Source organism: Oreochromis niloticus, linkage group LG3, assembly GCF_001858045.2.
Source record: "Oreochromis niloticus isolate F11D_XX linkage group LG3, O_niloticus_UMD_NMBU, whole genome shotgun sequence".
Lineage (NCBI taxonomy): Eukaryota > Metazoa > Chordata > Actinopteri > Cichliformes > Cichlidae > Oreochromis > Oreochromis niloticus.
In genome coordinates, this window is record NC_031967.2 from 54,089,579 (window position 1) to 54,101,786 (window position 12,208).

Sequence of the window (12,208 nt, forward strand, 5' to 3'; positions counted from 1 at the left end):
AGGGGGGTCTGCGGAGGGAGGAGAATAAAAACAGAGAGGCCGGCACTTTTCTATGCGCAGACAAGATGGAGCCTTTCATTCTGCACCCCTGCGTTCCTCTGTACTTGGACGGGGAAGAGATCTGGGGATCAGAGAGGAAGGGGTATGGTTCCTGGGGGTGAAGCATCAGATTTCTGTTGAGTCAGTGCTCAGAGAGACAGAGTGGCAGTTAGTTTTCCACAGACAACCTCATAGTTTGAATTCTGTTTAAATATTATGACAATTTTCTCAGTAAAGAACTATTTCTTTTTTCAATAGCGGCTTTATTTTGCTTTCTTATATTACAGACGCAATAAAATAAAAAAACCTTTAAGATTATCCGACTAGTAACGGATTGCATTTATATAGCGCTTGGTGGAGGCAAGCTACACCATTGCTTGTATGTGTTAAAAAAATATATATATCCCTTAGTGAAAAGAGCACCTCGCACATATTCAGAAATCTGTCTTACTTAAACAATTAAAACACCCTCGGATGAGGTATTTTGGTTTTGTGCAACCACTCCTTCTCAGACCAAAGTAAAGAGCTTTTCTTCATTTTTTTTGAGCTACTTTTACAACAGGTTTTCTCATAAGCAGAAAACTCTGGATAGACAGAAAAACAGAAACCTTAAAAGAAAATGGTCTTGTTTTACACACATCGCGGGTCAAGAAGGAGTTGTGGAAAAGTAGAGGGATATTTTGCTGCTGTTTTTTATAATCATCATTACCGTTCCATTAATCATTAATATTGATATTGCATTTAGATGTTTAAACATATTGGCACCCAATTAAGCTTTTATTACAGGTGCAGTTATAACCACTTTAAACTGTTGAGTTGAATTTATAATCTTAAATATTTATATGTAGACTGCATTGTAAAAGAAAGGCCTAACGCGGAGTATACTCTGTGCCAAAATAAGACAGGAAGTTACATGTTTTTGTAGGGCATGTTTTGCAGGAAGTGAAACCGAAACCAGAGTCTGAGTGCGTGAGTGAGTTATTCTGAGGAGCAGTTTGGATGATGCTATTATCTTTTATACTTTTATATCTTTTGATTAAGCTTTTAGTAGAGGTTCTTGATTAAAACATTTATTCAGTGGATTACATATACATAGTTTCGGTTCGGTTATTGCATATATGAGAGCGGCTTCTGTCTCTCAGTCTGGTGAGAGGTCAGGAGCTGGTCGGCGAGGTGAAATAGGGTGCGATTGTGGTTAGCACACAGACACACACGTAGACACCCCCCCACACACACACACACACACACACTCAGAGAGAATCATTTATAGGTGAAAGTTTAATCATGTTTTGCTTGCAACTGCTGCTGATGTTCCAAGACGATAAGCAAGTGTCCGGCTGCGACAGGATGCACCTGGCTTCGAGGCGAAGACAATGTTCTTTTCAAACTATGTTAAAAGTCATTGTGGTTTTGATTTGACGTATGTATGTCTTGTATCTGGTTGATGTAGAGAGGGCGTCACTAAAAATACCTCGATGCATAAAACTAATGCTGTGTCATTGTTGGGCAGAGATCTGGGGCCCGTTCTTCGTACCTCGCTTACTACATCCAAGATCAAATGACACATCCAAGATCAAATCATCGCGCTAACTTTGAGCTCGCTAATCCGGTTCTCCGAACACACCTTTTGTTGACGATTAGTATAGCTGGATGAAGTAATCTGAGATCACTGGGTGGCTTAAAAGGGGCTACGCATCGATAGTAGAAACATTGATCGGCAACCCTGTGATTGGTCGGCGAAGATGTCGAAGGAGCGCGCTCAGTATTTGACGGCAGCAGAGCAAGAACTCTTGATTGAGGGATATCAGGAGTTTCAGAGTTTAATCAAAACGCAGGGGAACACTGCAAAGGCTGCAAAAGCAAGGAGAGAGGGCTGGCAGAAAGTTGCTGACAAATTAAACTCGTAAGTGATCCATGATATTACATTATATCATGTGATATTATTTTATTCCACATTATATTATATTACATCATATCCTCTTTCACATTAGAGCCACAACAGGACCCACTAGAACATGGGAACAAGTAAAAGTGAAATATAAAAATATTCTACAGAATGGTAATATTTATCACTTATATTGCTTTTAGTCTATGACAAGAGACCCTGAAATAATCTGTTTGTTTGTTTATAACAGCAACCAAGAAAAGGGCAGAGCAAATAAAGACAGGTGGTGGTCCTGCACCCCCTCGTCACACCCCTTTTTGTACTGTGACATTTATTGACATTGTGGGTTTTTTTGTGTGTAGTTTGACATAACACTCCATCACTTTTACCTGTTCCCATGCAAGGGGTGACTGAAGCATGCACAGTAAGTCGGGAGTAAGTAGATAGAGAGATAGAGAGAGAGAGATAGAGAGAGAGAGATAGAGAGAGAGAAAATAATACCCTCACGGGAGAATCGATATCTCTCTATGAGCACACCGTCGCGCCGAGCTAAAGGATCCCGTCTATCCCGCAATATACGCTAAATTCTGTAAACTCTCCTTATCAATCTTGCACCTTCCGCAATGGGTTGCTCGCGTACAAACGGACAGGACATGGCTGCGACAGACTTCCCAAATCCACCTTCGCTTTTTTAGCCGTGGTCTGTCATCTTGATTGCACGTAGTAATTTACTATTACTACTCTAAAATATGAATTACATCTGACATGATCTACTACATGTAATAGAATGATTAATAGTACATTTCCCTTTTTTTCGGAAATGACCTGTATGTATCTGTATGAAATCAATAAAAGAATCAAATGCTGCATTATCTTTAGTTACATTGATAATATTTATTTATGGTAAAACAGTGGCGAAATATCGCTCTTGCTTTCATATAACTGCAGCGGACATACCTGAGTGGCCGCGATCTAATCCTGTTTACATAAAGTAAACCTGCTCCCGAGCAGGTTTACGCTTACGGATCTGTTGCTATGACAGCAAGTCCCAGATGAGCTTCGGAGAACCGAACGATCCAAGATCACGCGAAATCGTCAACATTCAAATCCGGCTAACTTACTTAGCGAGGTACGAAGAACGGGCCCCTGATGCTGTCTGCGAACAGGGTTAGATCTCTCCACGCGTGTATTCATTAAAATCGTCTAATTCCACCCGGCCGGATCAGTGTGTTATTTTGGAATTCCTCCTGTATCTCTCTCCTTAATTTTTGAACCTTAACAGAGTCAACAAACCGCTCTAGTTATTATCAGTATTTCTTAATGCTTATAACCTACAGTGCGCCCACATCGTATGTGTAAAGTAAGCCTTAGTGGAAAAAAAGCGTCGCGCACATATTCAGAACTCTATCCCAATTTTTTTTTATTAAAACACCTATATGAGGTATTTTGGTTTTGTGCAGCCACTCATTCCCCGATCGAAGTAATGAGTTTTTCTTCATTATTTTGAGCTACTTTTACAACGGGTTTTCTCAATAGACAGAAAAACAGAAACGCTCAAAGAAAACGGCCTTATTGTACGCACACCAACAAGGAGTCAGACGACCGCCGATCAGTTTTTTAAGTCCCCAGTCTAACAAGATGCCATTCATTTAAGAGACTAATAATTTTTTGATTTTAAATTGTGCTAACTTCAACACAGTAATGTTAAAACTAAAACATAGAACTCATTTTTGTTGGACACAAGAACAACTCGAGCATCTTTTTTTTTTTTTTTTTTTTTTTTTCGGGAGCCAAACTAGGGCTTACAAGTTTGCCATGCCCCTGGGGACCAGTGCGAGGTTGTGCGGCATGGAGGGTGCAGACACTCCCACAGCGCAGATTTTGCTATCAGCACAGAGAGTTTCTGGTGTGGCTTATGCAAAAGAGACAATACAGCGTGTTTCTCTGCTCCCGGTAAGCCTGCCCTTTATAAATATCTCTTTGATTATTCAAACAGTGTTTAAAATGTGACTCGTTTGTTATCCAAAAACATTTTATCTATGTTACTGATTTAAAATATACATACTGTCACGGGGTGCCGAGGCAGGCCGTGCGTGAATATAAATGGACCCAAAATGCAGACTGCTTCAGTTGTGAGCGAGCTTTATTAACAAAAGGGAAAACCAACAAGAACGAGAGGGAGGGAAACCAAACCCTAAGAATAAACTAAACTGGGAAAAGCTACACAAAAACTAACCTGAACCCTTGAGGTGAGAAACGTAGATGCAGGGAGAATACACCAGGACATCACGGGGAGCAACACAGACGAACCAGCAATCACTAAGACAAAAGACACGACTAAAATACACTCAGAGAACACAGGGAGATTACACACAGGTGGGGGACACAGCTGGGAGAGATTAACCTGACGAGACAAGGGAGGCAAACTGAAAACACTCACATCAGACACAGACCTTCACAATAAAACAGGAAACACATACACACAAAGACACAGACTAGCAAACGCGGACTTAACACAGGAGTAGACGGCAGAACAGAACAACACTAAACAGGAGGAAGAACAGAACCAAAATGACACTAGTAGAAAACACAAAACACTGGGTCAAAAGGACCCAGGATCATGATACATACATATATTTCAAGTTTTTTAGCTTAAACAGACTCTTGAGCAAATCCGTAATGGCATAACCAGTGTGCAGCCTAATGTACATCTTTTAAGTGTATGTTAATCAGTACATGAAGCGTACCTCTGAAAAGAGTCCATCATTTGTGAATTTACTGATTTGTTGTTGTTGTTTTTTACAAACTGTGGATGATGAAATCCTCTGTATTGTAGAAAATGTCTTTAAACTATCGCTGTTCCTACTTACTGAGTTCCCGAGCTACTTCTTTACTATGTGAATAAACAATTCGAATGAGAAAGGATTTAAAGACACATTGAAGCAAAAGCAAAACATTTGTAATGAAATTTATGTGTTCGTTCTTCTGAAATCCGGCAGAGAGTGAAAATCCAAGAGCTGCTGCAAACCTCTGCATTAATGATCTTTCTGTTTCTCTCCTTCTGCGCGTGTGTGTGTGTGTGTGTGTGTGTGTGTGTGCTCACAGAGGGGAGGTCACGGCAGGAGTTCCCTGAGTTGACACGTATGACCCATAAAGTCAGTTTGGACCGAAAAGCAGTCGGTGAACTACATTCAGTCTTGACAAAATTACTTTTTATCCAAAGCATGCACAAGAATCCAAATCTCTGTATCACAATGATTTCAATAAAACCTTATTATTTTATGGGGACAAATTACCGTAGATCATTAGTAGGGAACAAAAAAGAAGGATCACATCAGCAATGGGAGACAGAAGTCTTGACACGTGCTTATAACTTAAAACACAAAAAACCCCAGCTACAGCCGGTAAGATTTATGGTATAAACCAGACTTTCACAGTCTGCATCTTTACAGGGTTTTTTTTCTGCTTCTGTTCACTCCTAGTGTGATTTAAAAAACAACAACCCACAGAGCCCACTAACTATTAGCCGCTTTCCCCCCTAAACAGTCGGTTGACTGAGAGAAATGCAATCCATTATTGTGAATGCTGAAGGAGATGTGCTCCATAGTAAAACTTATATTTCCTTAACTTACATCCTATGTTCTGTTTAATCCCTTTGATGGAAAATTGGTTAAACTGTTGCTCAACTTATGTCTGAATGACGGCAGATAATTCTGATGAAAAGGAAACTGACCCCGTAAGCACTTTGCAGCTGAGTCGAGGGCTCGTGGAAATAAGGTCAGGAGGTGTCCGGCGTGAGTGCGCGTGCGGTCTGTCCATTTGGGACGTCTGACAGACACACTAGTGCAACTCAGAGTGTGAGCAGCAACTCCTGTATACTAAACATAAGAAAAGTCATTTGTAGTGCTTCTTTCTTTTTAACCGAGATTCCAGGGCTCATGCTTATATGGTTTTCTTTTATTCAAAAACAGGTTAGTTTAGCGATCGTGTAACTGTGTCCTTGACCTTTTTACCGGCTTGAGGAGTTGGTTCCCTGGTGCAGATATTTGCAAACGCCGAGTTTCCAAATGGAAACAAAAGGATATTTTCCACGTTATTTCTTAAACGTGCATAAATGAGATCGGATGATGTCCGATAAAAGTAATAAATGATAAATGTAAATCAGTTTTTTTTAACTGTGCAGACCCACTTCAGTGAAAGCGATAAAAAAACAATCATGACTTTAAAGAGATTATGAACAAAATGCAATACTTTGGTTTTTGCTACATTAACAACTTTTCCAACTCTGATTTCCTGCAGGACCCACACGGACATCAGTCCAGACTGAAATCCGGTTCAGACAGCACACGCAACATGTTCAAGCTTGCACGGAGGCCTTTCAGTCAATATAAGAAGATGGTTAAGGCGAGAGATTGCTATTCTGTCTTTTACATCGGTACAAAGGGAGGACTAAATGCCAAAAAAGAGAAAAGTTTTTAAAAAAAATGACGCTTTAAAACAGTTCAAGTATCTTTGTGTTTACGGGGAGAAGGGAATAACTGCGGCCGAGGCTCTGAAAAGAGACGGTCGCTTCGCCGATGACCTGGGCTACTTTGAGCTGGTTAACATCAACGACGAACGTAAGACCGAGTGCACAGACATAATCGAATGTCTGGACAATAAGAAATTCCAGATATGTTTTCCACAGGGAGCAGATACGGATGTAGCCATCCCAGGGCAGCAGAAACCTCCACACGCATCAAATAATGCAAAGCGCAGCGGTGGAATGACATCGGTCTTAGATGTAGCACGACAGAACGGATTGAGTCTAAAAACGGCGATCAAAGAAACGGACAGCAGCATTGACCGTAAGGAGGTTTACGGTCTACTTTGTCAGTAGTACCCGCGTCTGAAACGATGGATGGAGAGTAGATTCCCTAAAAATTCTTTTCAGGAAGCACTGAAGTACAGGAAGGAGAGCTTTGGAAAGAGCCGACAGTCTTTTACTGAAATTCGCAGTGTTATGTTGCTGCTCGAACTGAGCGAGTCAGTTTGTCTCATATCCGGTTCCTTCGTAAAGCAAGGCACAGGCTTTGTGCTATTTGACGACTTTGTCTTGACCGACGCCCGCTTATTCGACTACTGGGTTAAATCAAACACACCTAACTGGCGTGAATTTGTAAACGTTACCGTGGTCTTTAACTTTGAAGACCAAGAGTCAGACAGGAACAACCTCGGCGCTAAGGTGTTCATCGGCAACGATAAGTTAGATTATGTCATACTTAAGCTGGAAACAGAGAAAGTCCCGCCGGGGCTCCTTAAGAGATTTGGGCCTGTACCTTCAGACGGCGAGGCCTGTGTCGTCGGACACCCAGGAGGAGGAGTGAAAAAAACGAGTCCTACGTGCGTCATTGAGAAAGAGAGGCGAGAGCATGCTGAGAATAATGAAAATTTAGAAGACTGCAAGGAATTTTGCAGTCTTTGTGAAATCAATCAGCAGATCAAAAACGACCCGTATGAAAATATCTACGTCACCTACAACGCTCTCATGTACCACGGCTCTTCCGGCTCCTCGGTTTTCGATGCCGAGGGACGAGTGTTTGGTCTGCACAGCGGCGGGTTTTTCTACGGGTTTCCGAACCTTAGCGAGAATGTGATTGAGTACGCCTTTCCTCTGCTCACTATATTTGAAAACTTTGTGGATAATCTGAAGAAAGATGGGTATGGGGAGGTGTTGGAAAGAGTTGTGGAGGAAGCGAAGGGAAATCCTCACCTAGAAAACATTATAGCCTCTGTTGTGGGGTCAAAGCAAGGCAAACCTGACGCGTTGTTGCAGGAAGTTGAGAGTAAAACAGATTCTGAGGAGATCGGTGATGGCTGTGTAGAGACAGAATGATCGCAGTAGTTTGTCTGCCTATTTTGTACAGATGAACTCTTATTTTACAAATTCTTAGTTTTCACTCGTTATCATTACGACAAAGGGTACGGGGCTCTTGACAACCATTTTCACAGTTTCTGGAAAAAGCGAGGACAATTTGTGTTTCCTTTTTTATTTTATCGTAGTTTTGTTTTTAGTTTTGACAGACTAGATACATTTAACTTTGTCATAAACTTGTTTCTTTTATAAGCCTTTAAGATTAGTTGAGTGGTCGCATGATTTTTCATTGCTCAACTAGTGTAATGAAATCAGTTTTTCTACTTTTTTTGTGTGAGTGACCTCACTGTAGATGCTTAAGACGTTGTAATTCTTAACACTTGTTACGTATGTATTCAAGTGAGGCTTGGGATTTATTAAAGGCTGTTTGGATACGGCTTCTGTTTTGAGGCTGCGAGTTTTTTATTTGTTTCACATCCCCCCAAAAACACCATTTTTAAAGTTATGTTCTTGCATTGTATTTTTATTTTCTGAAGTAATATATCCAGTCTCGTTTCTTCAGGCCACACCCTCTAATACTCATGCTGTCTCTGTGTATCTACCTCTTCACTGAGATCACAACCTTGGCCCCACTGTCAGTTTTGGCCGGCGGTCATGGGTTCTGTAGAAATGTTTAGCTTATTTTAGAGTTTAGACATGTAGGAATGTTTAGTTTGTTTTAGAGTTTAGAAATGTGTTAAGATAGAATGTAGAATTATGGTAGAGACACTGACACTGCCCTGGATATAAATAAAGGCCTGACTGTGTCATGAACTTAGGAGTAGATCTTAGGAGACCCTCCCCAGTTTGAACTGTGAAAGTAAGACAAAGAGGAGTTAATGCTGAGTGGAAATTCCCCAGAGGATACCTGTGTGGGGGTCTCAACATTTAACTTGGTAACTGTGGTCTGGAAGGGAGATGGTTTTTATGGTCCCTAGGAAGAGACACACACCCACAGTGTTTTAACTGATATACTCACACATCCACATGCACACTCACTCACGTGCACTCACATAGACACGTGGGTACGCGCACACACAGGCACTCACGTGCTCGTGCACATAGACACAGAGACAGAGTTTCCAGCACACTGTGGGGGATTTATGATGGGGTCGCCTCTATAAAGCTGCCTGGAACTAACAAAGGGGTGAAGATTGTTTCAGAGGGACACCGGCCTCGTCTTCCCTTCTAGAAGTGCATGCTTAAATGAAGAAGAATAAAGATGAATAAAGATTTTGTAAAAATGACTACTGAGTTCCGGTGCCATCTCTGGATCCCTCGACGAATAAAGAACTGGGGCGAAACTGATTTCGTAACAGTTCCTTCCAATAATATGACGCGAGACTGGCACTTTATTAAAGAAGGCACGTATTAACAGCACAAACACTAAAAACAAAATGGCTTCCTTTTATACTCTACCTACTCGGGTGAGCATCCGGACTAGCCCGAGTATGGGTGTTAACTAATCAAAATGAAAACATTAACATTAGAGCACATAACAAACATATACATATTTCCAGGACCTCTTACTGTAGTATTATAGACGGCAAAACCATGTAAATGCTGCAGTCAAGCACTTGTGGTTTGCAACTGCACTCAAAGTTCCTGCTAAACAAAATTGTGGTGATAAAAATGAAAATAATAGCGATGTAGGCACGTCGTTTTCCAGAAGCAAAATTTGTAATTAAGGTTTCCATTGCCAATCTTATCTGCTGTATCCTGCTTAAACTCTCTGAAAAGAAGAACTAAGAGGGGATTGAACATTTCCTGTTTTCCTTTTACCTTCTGTCATGTTCAGCTCCACCAAATATTTATGAGCCTGAGAAAGCCGGACAAGACACGTCAAGAAGTTCTTTCAAACTCAGAACTGGCAAAACTCAGAAGTTGTGTCTGAGCAGGGATGTCATTCGTTAAAGCAAATGAATTACTTTCACCTACTAAAGTTTTCTACTCTAATTTTGATGGATTATTTCAAATTAAATTTTTAATAAAATATTTTGCATTAAATGCAAAAAAAATACACACAGTTGACTCAGTTTAATGAAGGGATCTTGGAACACAAAGTTGGTTTTCTTAGCTTTATTTGTTTGTTAAGGCATCTTAAAACAGGAAAGGTCTGGAGTACAGACTTCATCTTTAAAAAGTTACTAAAAATATTTTTTAAATGTTATTGGTGTGCTGTATTTAGTGAGAAAACTTTAAAAAATAAAAAAAAGAATTATTTTTCTTTCAGTGCTCTTTTACACTGAATGAAAGTCTAAGATTTTTGTTTGCATATGTTCACATTTCTATGATAAATGGTTTCAGGCTGCTCTCTTTCCCGGTATGTCATTTAGTGCAGCTCTGCCAAAACTGCCATCATGGCTCATTTACATTTAAGGTTTCCTTTGCAGACCTTGACCTGAGGGGGATCCAAACTTGTTGTTTGTCAGTGAACAATGTGACTGTTGTTAAGAAATTTGTTTTAACCTAAACAACTTTTTCTAAATTTAACCAAAACCTGGTGCCAAATCCTTCCAGAGATAAAATAAAAATAAAAAATGAAATATAGAACAAAAAGTTTGCATGTGCATGTAAACCACGGTCTCTTTGTTGTTAAGCCTAACACATATGAACAATGTGTGCATATAGTTATTTTTTCATCATTTGTGTGACCATCATTCTAACTCCTTTAACGTTGTGTGAGAAGCAGAAACAATAAAAAGTCACACTTGTAGCTTCATAATAAACAAAACATTAGTAAATGGAACTCTTTCACTTTCTTTTTTATTGAACCAGCACGGCAACTACAGCATTCTGCAGCGACATGCCATCCCATCCAATTTGTGTTTAGTTGGACCATCTTTTTTTTTTTTCAACAGGACAATGACCTCAAACACACCTCCAGGCTGAAGGAGAGAGATGGAGTGCTTCACTAGATGGCCTGGTCTCCACAGTCACCTGACCTAAATCCTACAGAGTGAAGGCAACAGGGCCAGCAAGTGCTCAGCATCTCTGGGAACTCCTTCAAGACTGTGTGAAAACCATTTCCGGTGACTCATCGAGAGAATACCAAGAATGTGCAAAACAGTAATCAAACCAAAGCGTGACTATTTTCAAGATTGTAAAATATTAAAAAAATATTTGAGTTATTCTATACTTTTTTGTTTTATTCCACATAATTCCATGCATGCTCATTCATAGTTTTGAGTCCTTCAGTGAAAACCTCCATTGTAAATAGTCGTGAAAAAAAAGAAAAACCATTAAATGAAAATATGGGTCCAAACTTTTCACTGGTGTGTATATACAATATCATATATTATACTGGGTGATACTGGGACACCTACAGATTACACCTAATGTACAGGAGCTGCTCAGACATGGAAATTGATGCCATGAAGCTCCCATTTTTTCTGATGATGCTAGAGGAGGTTTGGAATAGTTCTTCAGCGTTGACAACTTTTACACACTATATCTATCAGCATTTGGCAACCCTGCTGTGTAACTTTAAGTGGTCTTTGTTGCTTTGTTGCTGTGGCTCCCACTCCCACTTTCCATAAATACAACTTACAGTTGATCATGGACTTAGCAAACTATTATAGTTACACACCCAAATTCAGTGAGCAACCTACAGATACAGGCGTTTAGAATTGCTGCTTCCAACTGGCTGATGGTTTCCAGTTGCTGGGAGTCCCCTCTCCAATTGTGTCACCAAGAGATGGCGCTTTCTTCACAACAACTTTGTCTTGGACATTTACTTATACAAGTATCTAGTGCTTGCTCATTGAGGGTTATCTGACTGTTGTAGTTTCTAGGGTAGGTGACTTTTGTTGTGATTTGGTGCTTTAAATTAAACTGTGTTTAAGTAAATTTAAAGGATTTTCACATTTTTTAATAGGGTTCATTTTTAAATATTTTCAACTGTTTAAAGATAAAAACTTCAACCATTCAGACATTTTGCAGTGGCTATAATGTCACCATGGATACAATGAAAGTTTTTGTTTTCTTAATAAACTAATAACAGTTTCATGAGCTAACATTAAACATAATGGTAACTTTCACTAAATTACAATAATAAGAAAGAAATCCTAAAAACAAGCTATGTACAGTAACCACTGCGGTCTGAGGACACATCCACAATTTTTATTCTTCAGTATCAAAGTAATCCACTGACAGTTACCAGAGTACATAGCGGTATAAAGCAAAAAACAAAAAAGTTAATATTCATTCAGTGTTCTTTGTTTTCGAAACTTTACAGTATCCTTCCTCATTTCGCTCAGTGTTACCAAAACAGAGCTCAAAGAAAGTCCACATTTCGGTATCTCTTTACTCCTTCTCTGCATGACCGCTAGAGGTCACTTAATTTCAAAACATGGTTTAGTCAAGAAAACGCGCTGGAACAGCTGGTTTAG